Here is an 11,149-nt window from a genome sequence, read left to right as displayed (position 1 = left end):
CACAAACAGCATGAGAACCACTTGATCTTGGACTCCTGAAGATGCGTCTGGCCTGCGCAGCTCAACTTTGCCATAGGCCAACTGGCATCCGCTGGCGACAAAGCTTAGGCATAGTCTGGTCTTGAAGCTGCTCGCATGACTCATTGGCTTCCTGAGCTTCCCATCACCGCCTTGACCCAGCTGTTCATCTTTTTTCGTAATAGCCTGATCATGTCCATTGTGGCTGCTTGTAAAGTGATGGAGGAAACGACAGTCATCGCCGAAGCGGTAGTCGCTGCTGCTGCGCATTGACAAAAAAAATAGATCCACCGCAAGGAAAATGAGAGAAAATAAATCCAGCTGTTGCAAAGTGATTGCAGGCAGCAATTTTTTGTTGTAGATACAAAAGGTTGTTGTTCACGACATGCCATCCTTTCAGAAAAAGATTTGCTTTTCGAATGGAACAGCTTGATATTTATGACCGCAGAAAATTAACCTGGAGGACCTGGTGTATATCTTCTTTGATTTGTTAAATGCCAACAAAGTCAGTGTATCTTTTAACTGAAGGAACTGGTTACATGCTCCCATACTACTCCCTCCGTCCCATAATGTAAGACGTTTTTTGACACTACACTAGAGTCAAAAAACATCTTACATTATGGGATGGAGGGAGTACTTTCAAATGCAAAAAATGTTTTGAGACATCAATGCATGATTCTAGTTGTTCCCATGGACTGTTGGTGTGGAAGCAGATTGAATGCCGAGAGGACAAAGTCAATGCAGGAGATCGTTTGTGGCTGCCCGGTGTGTACTTAAATCTGTTTTTTTTCGTTTGTTAGAGAATATAAAATAGTTGGAAATGTAATTGACAATGACTCGGTTTTGCAAAGCAGGGTAAGTCAGATGCAGAGAATAGAAGGTCGTGTAGATGCAATTGACCTGCATTAATACGGCTACTGTGGGCGGCTGACAATAGTTGGTATATAATAGAGCATCATGAGAATCATAGCCAAGCACATAGATGTGTACACGAATGATCTGATACAGCTAGATGAAGTGGCGCAGGATGATGGCGAGGTGAGCACTGCAAACTCAGAGCAGGCAACGTTCGCCTTTGGTTTTATGCGATTGCTCCACGGTGATAAGTGTTCCAGGGTGAAGTTGTCCTCATGGATGGCAAAGGCGGAACGAGCTGCAAGCAGGAAGTGGGCGTGGACTCAGGTTGCGGTTCTTTTGGAAGAAGGTTTCGGTGATTTCCCAACCTCCGGCATGCAGGTCGAATAAAGTGTTGCTATAACTGATGTGGAAAATGGATCCGACCGTGTATGTGCCGATTGACTTTAGTGACACTTGCTCACACGAAGAGGGGGTCAGTAGCATCTCCTGTAAGCGTAGGCAAACAAAGAGTTGGTTTTGTTGACTGTCTATGTCGCTGTGTTTTTTCGGTCTCGCATGTAGAGCTTTTGTTGGGGAACGTAGCATAAATTCAAAATTTTCCTACGTGTCACCAAGATCTATCTATGGAGTCATCTAGCAATGAGGGAGGAGTGGATCTACATACCCTTGTAGATCGCGCGCGAAAGCGTTCAAGAGAACGGGGTTGATGGAGTCGTACTCGTCGTGATCCAAATCACCGATGATCCTAGCGCCGAACAGACGGCACCTCCGCGTTCAACACACGTACGGAGCAGCGACGTCTCCTCCTTCTTGATCCAGCAAGGGGGAAGGAGAGGTTGATGGAGATCCAATAGCACGACGGCGTGGTGGTGGAAGTAGCGTGATTCCAACAGGGCTTCGCCAAGCGCTGCGGGAGGAGGGAGAGGGAGGCGCCAGGGCTTAAGTTTTGCTGACCTCCCTTCCCCCCCACTATATATAGGGCCAAGGGAGAGGGGGGGCGCAGCCTTGGCCCTTCCTCCAAGGAAGGGTGCGGCCAGGGAGGAGTCCCTCCTCCCCAAGGCACCTCGGAGGTGCCTTCCCCCTTTAGGACTCTTCCTTTCCCTCTTCTCTTGGCGCATGGGCCTCTTGGGGCTGGTGCCCTTGGCCCATATAGGCCAAGGCGCACCCCCTACAGCCCATGTGGCCCCCCGGGGCAGGTGGCCCCACCCGGTGGACCCCCGGGATCCTTCCGGTGGTCCCGGTACAATACCGGTGACCCCGAAACTTGTCCCGATGGCCGAAATAGCACTTCCTATATATAATTCTTTACCTCCGGACCATTCCGGAACTCCTCGTGACGTCCGGGATCTCATCCGGGACTCCGAACAACTTTCGGGTTACCACATACTAATATCTCTATAACCCTAGCGTCACCGAACCTTAAGTGTGTAGACCCTACGGGTTCGGGAGACATGCAGACATGACCGAGATGACTCTCCGGTCAATAACCAACAGCGGGATCTGGATACCCATGTTGGCTCCCACATGTTCCACGATGATCTCATCGGATGAACCACGATGTCAAGGACTTAATCAATCCCGTATACAATTCCCTTTGTCTAGCGGTACGATACTTGCTAGAGATTCGATCGTCGGTATCCCAATACCTTGTTCAATCTCGTTACCGGCAAGTCTCTTTACTCGTTTCGTAACACATCATCCTGTGATCAACTCCTTGATCACATTGTGCACATTATGATGATGTCCTACCGAGTGGGCCCAGAGATACCTCTCCGTTTACACGGAGTGACAAATCCCAGTCTAGATTCATGCCAACTCAACAGACACTTTCGGAGATACCCGTAGTGTACCTTTATAGCCACCCAGTTACGTTGTGACGTTTGGTACACCCAAAGCACTCCTACAGTATCCGGGAGTTGCACAATCTCATGGTCTAAGGAAATGATACTTGACATTAGAAAAGCTTTAGCATACGAACTACATGATCTTGTGCTAGGCTTAGGATTGGGTCTTGTCCATCACATCATTCTCCTAATGATGTGATCCCGTTATCAATGACATCCAATGTCCATGGTCAGGAAACCGTAACCATCTATTGATCAACGAGCTAGTCAACTAGAGGCTTACTAGGGACATGGTGTTGTTTATGTATCCACACATGTATCTGAGTTTCCTATCAATACAATTATAGCATGGATAATAAACGATTATCATGAATAAGGAAATATAATAATAACTAATTTATTATTGCCTCTAGGGCATATTTCCAACAGTCTCCCACTTGCACTAGAGTCAATAATCCAGTTCACATCGCTATGTGACTAACACTCAAGGTCACATCCCCATGTGACTAACACCCAAAGCGTTTACTAGAGTCAATAATCTAGTTCAAATTACCATGTGATTAACACTCGATGAGTTCTGGGTTTGATCATGTTATGCTTGTGAGAGATGTTATAGTCAACGGGTCTGAATCTTTCAGATCCATATGTACTTCGCAAATCTCTATGTCATCTTGTAGATGCAGCTACTACGCTATATTTGGAGCCATTTCAAATAACTGTTCTACTTGGAGCTATTCTAAATTGTTGCTCCATTATACGTATCCGGTATCTCTACTCAGAGCTATCCGGATAGGTGTTAAGCTTGCATCGACGTAACTCTTTACGTCGAACTCTTTATCACCTCCATAATCGAGAAAATTCCTTAGTCCACTAGTTACTAAGGATAACTTTGACCGCTATCCTGTGATCCATTCTTAGATCACTCTTGTACCCCTTGACTGACTCATGGCAAGGCACATTTCAGGTGCGGTACACAGCATAGCATACTGTAGAGCCTATGTCTTAAGCATAGGGGACGACCTTCGTCCTTTCTCTCTATTCTGCCGTGGTCGAGCTTTAAGTCTTAACTTCATACCTTACAACTCAGGCAAGAACTCCTTCTTTGACTGATCCATCTTGAACACCTTCAAGATCATGTCAAGGTATGTGCTCATTTGAAAGTACCATTAAGCGTTTTGATCTATCCTTATAGATCTTGATGCTCAACGTTCAAGTAGCTTAATCCAGGCTTTCCATTGAAAAATACTTTCCAAATAACCCTATATGCTTTCCAGAAATTCTACGTCATTTCTGATCAACAATATGTCAACATATACTTATCAGAAATTCTATAGTGCTCCCACTCACTTCTTTGGAAATACAAGTTTCTCATAAACTTTGTATAAACCCAAAATCTTTGATCATCATCAAAGCATACATTCCAACTCCGAGATGCTTACTCCAGTCCTCAGAAGGATTGCTGGAGCTTTGCATACTTATTAGCATCTTTCAGGATTGACAAAACCTTCCGGTTGTATCACATACAACCTTTTCTCAAGAAAATCGTCGAGGAAACAATGTTTTGACATCCTATCTGCAAGATTTCATAAATAATGCAGTAATCGCTAATATAATTCCAACAGACTCTTAGCATCGCTACGAGTGAGAAAGTCTCATCGCAGTCAACTCCTTGAACTTGTCGGAAAACATCTTAACGACAAGTCGAGCTTTCTTAATGGTGATACCCATCATCATTGTCCGTCTTCCTTTTAAAATCCATCTGTACTCAATAGCCTTACGACCATCGAGTCGTTCTGCCAAAGTCTACACTTTGTTTTCATACATGGATCCTCTCTCGGATTTTATGGCCTCGAGCCATTTATCGGAATCTGGGCCCACCATCGCTTCTCCATAGCTCGTAGGTTCATTGTTGTCTAGCAACATGACTTCCAAGACAGGATTACGTACCACTCTGAAGTAGTACGCATCCTTGTCATCCTACGAGGTTTGGTAGTGACTTGATCTGAAGTTTCATGATCACTATCATAAGCTTCCACTTCAATTGGTGTAGGTGCCATAGGAACAACTTCCTGTGCCCTGCCACACACTAGTTGAAGAGACGGTTCAATAACCTCATCAAGTCTCCATCATCCTCCCACTCAATTCTTTCGAGAGAAACTTTTCCTCAAGAAAGGACCCGATTCTAGAAACAATCCCTTATTGCTTTCGGATCTGAGACAGGAGGTATACCCAATTGTTTTGGGTGTCCTATGAAGATGCATTTATCCGCTTTGGGTTCGAGCTTATCAGCCTGAAACTTTTTTCACATAAGCGTCGCAGCCCCAAACCTTTAAGAAATGACAGCTTAGGTTTCTCTAAACCATAGTTCATACGGTGTCATCTCATCGGAGTTACGTGGTGCCCTATTTAAAGTGAATGTGGTTGTCTCTAATGCCTAACCCATAAACTATCGTGGTAATTCGATAAGAGACATCATGGTATGCATCATATCCAATAGGGTGCAGTTATGATGTTCGGACACACCATCACCCTATGGTGTTCCAGGCTGTATTAGTTGTGAAATAATTTCCACAATGTCTTAATTCTGCGCCAAACTCGTAATTCAGATATTCATCTCTATGATCATATCATAGATCTTTTATCCTCTTGTCACGACGATCTTTCAACTTCACCCTGAAATTACTTGAACCTTTCAATAATTCAGACTCGTGATTCATCAAGTAAATATACTCAACATCTACTCAAATCATCTGTGAAGTAAGAACATAACGATATCCACTACATGCCTCAGCACTCATTGGATTGCACACATCAAAATGTATTACTTCCAACAAGTTGCTTTCTAGTTCCATTTTACTGAAAACGAGGCTTTCAGTCATCTTGCCCATGTGGTATGATTTGCGTGTCTCAAGTGATTCAAAATCAAGTGAGTCCAAACGATCCATCTGTATAGAGTTTCTTCATGCATATCTACCAACAAACATGGTTCGCATGTCTCAATCCTTTCAAAAACGAGTGAGCCCAAAGATCCATCAACATGGAGCTTCTTCATGCGTTTTATACCGATATGACTTAAGTGGCAGTGCCACAAGTAGGTGGTACTATCATTACTATCTTTTGGCATGAACATGTGTATCACTACGATCGAGATTCAATAAACCATTCATTTCAGGTGTAAGACCATTGAAGGTATTATTCAAATAAACAGAGTAACCATTATTCTCTTTAAATGAATAACCGTATTGCGATAGACATAATCCAATCATGTCTATGCTCAACGCAAACACCAAATAACAATTATTTAGGTTTTAATACCAATCTCGATGGTAGAGGGAGCGTGCGATGCTTGATCATATCAACCCTGGAAACACTTCCAACACATATCGTCAGCTCACCTTTAGCTAGTCTCCGTTTATTCCGTAGCCTTTTGTTTCGAGTTACTAACACTTAGCAACCGAACCGGTATCTAATACCCTGGTGCTACTAGGAGTACTAGTAAAGTACACATTAACACAATGTATATCCAATATACTTCTATCGACCTTGCCAGCCTTCTCATCTACCAAGTATCTAGGGTAATTCTGCTCCAGTGGCTATTCCCCTTATTACAGAAGCACTTAGTCTCGGGTTTGGGCTCAACCTTGGGTTTCTTCACTTGAGCAGCAACTGACTTGTCGTTTCATGAAGTATCCTTTTCTTGCCCTTGCCCTTCTTGAAACTAGTGGTTTCACCAACCATCAACAATTGATGCTCCTTCTTGATTTCTACTTTTATGGTGTCAAACATCGCGAATATCTCAAGGATCATCATATATGTCCTAGATATATTATAGTTCATCACGAAGCTCTAGCAGCTTGGTGGTAATGACTTCGGAGAAACATCACTATCTCATTTGGAAGATCAACTCCCACTCGATTCAAATGATTGTTGTACTCAGACAATCTGAGCACAAGTTCAACAATTGAGCTTTTCTCCCTTAGTTTGCAGGCTAAGAAAATCGTCGGAGGTCTTATACCTCTTGACGTGGGCACGAGCCTGAAATCCCAATTTTAGCCCTCGAAACATCTCATATGTTTCGCGACGTTCCAAAACGTCTTTGGTGCCTCAACTCTAAACCGTTTAACTGAACTATCACGTAGTTATCAAAATGTGTATGTCGGATGTTCGCAACATCCACAGACAACATTCGAGGTTCAGCACACTGAGCGGTGCATTAAGGACATAAGCCTTCTATGAAGCAATGAGGACAATCCTCAGTTTACGGACCTAGTCCGCATAATTGCTACTATCAACTTTCAACTAAATTTTCTCTAGGAACATATCTAAACAGTAGAACTGAAGCGCGAGCTACGACATAATTTGCGAAGACCTTTTGACTATGTTCAGGATAATTAAGTTCATCTTATGAACTCCCACTTAGATAGACATCCCTCTAGTCATCTAAGTGATTACATGATCCGAGTCAACTAGGCCGTGTCCGATCATCACGTGAGACGGACTAGTCAACATCGGTGAACATCTTCATGTTGATCGTATCTTCTATACGACTCATGCTCGACCTTTCGGTCTTCTGTGTTCCGAGGCCATGTCTGTACACATGCTAGGCTCGTCAAGTCAACCTAAGTGTTTCGCGTGTGTAAATCTGTCTTACACCCGTTGTATGTGAACGTTAGAATCTATCACACCCGATCATCACGTGGTGCTTCGAAACAACGAACTATCGCAACGGTGCACAGTTAGGGGGAACACTTTCTTGAAATTTTAGTGAGGGATCATCTTATTTACTACAGTCGTTCTAAGTAAACAAGATGTATAAACATGATAAACATCACATGCAATCAAATAGTGACATGATATGGCCATTATCATATTGCTCCTTTTGATCTCCATCTTCGGGGCTCCATGATCATCAACGTCACCGGCATGACACCATGATCTCCATCATCGTGTCTCCATGAAGTTGTCACGTCATCTGTTACTTCTACTACTACAGCTAACGGTTAGCAATAAAGTAAAGTAATTACATGACGTTTATGTTGACACGCAGGTCATAAATAAATTAAGACAACTCCTATGGCTCCTGCCGGTTGTCATACTCATCGACATGCAAGTCGTGATTCCTATTACAAGAACATGATCAATCTCATACATCACATATATCATTCATCACATCCTTTGGCCATATCACATCACATAGCATACCCTGCAAAAACAAGTTAGACGTCCTCTAATTATTGTTTGCATGTTTTACGTGGCTGCTATGGGTTTCTAGCAAGAACGTTTCTTACCTACGCAAAACCACAACGTGATATGCCAATTGCTATTTACCCTTCATAAGGACCCTTTTCATCGAATCCGATCCGACTAAAGTGGGAGAGACAGACACCCGCCAGCCACCTAATGCAACTAGTGCATGTCAGTCGGTGGAACCGGTCTCACGTAAGAGTACGTGTAAGGTCGGTCCGGGCCGCTTCATCCCACAATGCCACCGAATCAAGATTGGACTAGTAACGGTAAGCATATTGAACAAAATCAACGCCCACAACTACTTTGTGTTCTACTCGTGCATAGAAACTACGCATAGACCTAGCTCATGATGCCACTGTTGGGGAACGTAGCATAAATTCAAAATTTTCCTACGTGTCACCAAGATCTATCTATGGAGTCATCTAGCAACGAGGGAGGAGTGGATCTACATACCCTTGTAGATCGTGCGCGGAAGCGTTCAAGAGAACGGGGTTGATGGAGTCGTACTCGTCGTGATCCAAATCACCGATGATCCTAGCGCCGAACAGACGGCACCTCCGCGTTCAACACACGTACGGAGCAGCGACGTCTCCTCCTTCTTGATCCAGCAAGGGGGAAGGAGAGGTTGATGGAGATCCAACAGCACGACGGCGTGGTGGTGGAAGTAGCGAGATTTCAACAGGGCTTCGCCAAGCGCTGCGGGAGGAGGGAGATGTGTCATGGGAGGGAGAGGGAGGCGCCAGGGCTTAGGTTTTGCTGCCCTCCCTTCCCCCCCCCCCCCACTATATATAGGGCCAAGGGAGAGGGGGGGCGCAGCCTTGGCCCTTCCTCCAAGGAAGGGTGCGGCCAGGGAGGAGTCCCTCCTTCCCAAGGCACCTCGGAGGTGCCTTCCCCCTTTAGGACTCTTCCTTTCCCTCTTCTCTTGGCGCATGGGCCTCTTGGGGCTGGTGCCCTTGGCCCATATAGGCCAAGGCGCACCCCCTACAGCCCATGTGGCCCCCCGGGGCAGGTGGCCCCACCCGGTGGACCCCCGGGATCCTTCCGGTGGTCCCGGTACAATACCGGTGACCCCGAAACTTGTCCCGATGGCCGAAATAGCACTTCTTATATATAATTCTTTACCTCCGGACCATTCCGGAACTCCTCGTGACGTCCGGGATCTCATCCGGGACTCCGAACAACTTTCGGGTTACCACATACTAATATCTCTATAACCCTAGCGTCACCGAACCTTAAGTGTGTAGACCCTACGGGTTCGGGAGACATGCAGACATGACCGAGATGACTCTCCGGTCAATAACCAACAGCGGGATCTGGATACCCATGTTGGCTCCCACATGTTCCACGATGATCTCATCGGATGAACCACGATGTCAAGGACTTAATCAATCCCGTATACAATTCCCTTTGTCTAGCGGTACGATACTTGCTAGAGATTCGATCGTCGGTATCCCGATACCTTGTTCAATCTCGTTACCGGCAAGTCTCTTTACTCGTTTCGTAACACATCATCCCGTGATCAACTCCTTGATCACATTGTGCACATTATGATGATGTCCTACCGAGTGGGCCCAGAGATACCTCTCCGTTTACACGGAGTGACAAATCCCAGTCTAGATTCATGCCAACTCAACAGACACTTTCAGAGATACCCGTAGTGTACCTTTATAGCCACCCAGTTACGTTGTGACGTTTGGTACACCCAAAGCACTCCTACGGTATCCGGGAGTTACACAATCTCATGGTCTAAGGAAATGATACTTGACATTAGAAAAGCTTTAGCATACGAACTACATGATCTTGTGCTAGGCTTAGGATTGGGTCTTGTCCATCACATCATTCTCCTAATGATGTGATCCCGTTATCAATGACATCCAATGTCCATGGTCAGGAAACCGTAACCATTTATTGATCAACGAGCTAGTCAACTAGAGGCTTACTAGGAACATGGTGTTGTTTATGTATCCACACATGTATCTGAGTTTCCTATCAATACAATTATAGCATGGATAATAAACGATTATCATTAACAAGGAAATATAATAATAACTAATTTATTATTGCCTCTAGGGCATATTTCCAACAGCTTTGACTACTAGCGTAGTTACTGGGGTTTGCATTTTGGGAGCACTTGTTGAAGGCAGTAGTCTGATATGCGTGAGCCAGCTTTTTTGATTGTCGAAACCATTGGTGTTGTAATGTACGACCTTGTTGCCGGAGTGCATCTGTTAGTACATTTCTAGTCGTAGTTTTTTGGTCATGGCTGGTGTGAGGAGGTGCGTGCGTGTAAAAGATGCAAATCATGCCTCAGGAAATAGAAAATGGCATTCGTATTATTTCGTTAATGACAAATCATGCCTCATTGCCATGTGTAATACAGACGAGCCGGATGTGTGTCCCTTGCAGCAGCTAACCAACCAAGACGGCTCAGCCCGGTACAGGAAATCAACTGAGCCGTGCACGGGTCATCTGTTCCAGCTGAAGGTGACGGTGGCCGTCGCAATTAATGCACGCAGGAACAGGCCATATTTGAGTGCAATACAATGGGTATACCTGACGCAAATACAGTCACATGCACAGATCCAAATGGTAGCGAATGGTGCTGATTTCAGGTTCAGCTGAGCGCGAACTCAGAATGGAATATCCGTAATTACCTGTGGTTCTTAAGACTTCTGTCGCACTCATCGTTTGTAAATATGACCGGGGATGAAACTCGCTAGCTTCTGATTCCAGTTCAAGTGTCAACAAGCTTTATTATCGCAGAACGTTAAGCTTGTTATATATTTTGGTTAAATCATGGAATTCAGTACTGAGGTTTATTTTCGAGGTAAATACACTAGGAGTCATTGAACTTGCACGCAACACTCAGTTTGGTGCATAAACTTGTAAAATACGTGTTTCTGATCATTGAACTTGCACGGACGTTCATATACGGTCACATTTTACGTATGCAGACATATCCATGGCCTACATTTTTTTTTGAGACATGTATCCATGGCCTACATGGCATGCCAGGGCTCGTTGTGGGCCGCTCTCACAAGGTTGATTTACATAAAAGTTTTTATTTATTAAGCTTCTAAAATAAAATGATAAAAAACAAGGAGATGACGGGTTTTGAACACGTGGACTGCCACCACCAGGATTGTGTGGACAACCACCATACCGGATGATCATTCAAGTTT

This window comes from Triticum urartu, chromosome 5A (assembly GCF_056163025.1).
Source record: "Triticum urartu cultivar PI428250 chromosome 5A, HENAU_Tu73, whole genome shotgun sequence".
NCBI lineage: Eukaryota > Viridiplantae > Streptophyta > Magnoliopsida > Poales > Poaceae > Triticum > Triticum urartu.
The sequence above is the reverse complement of the archived record's forward strand: the minus strand, read 5'-3'. Positions refer to the sequence as shown.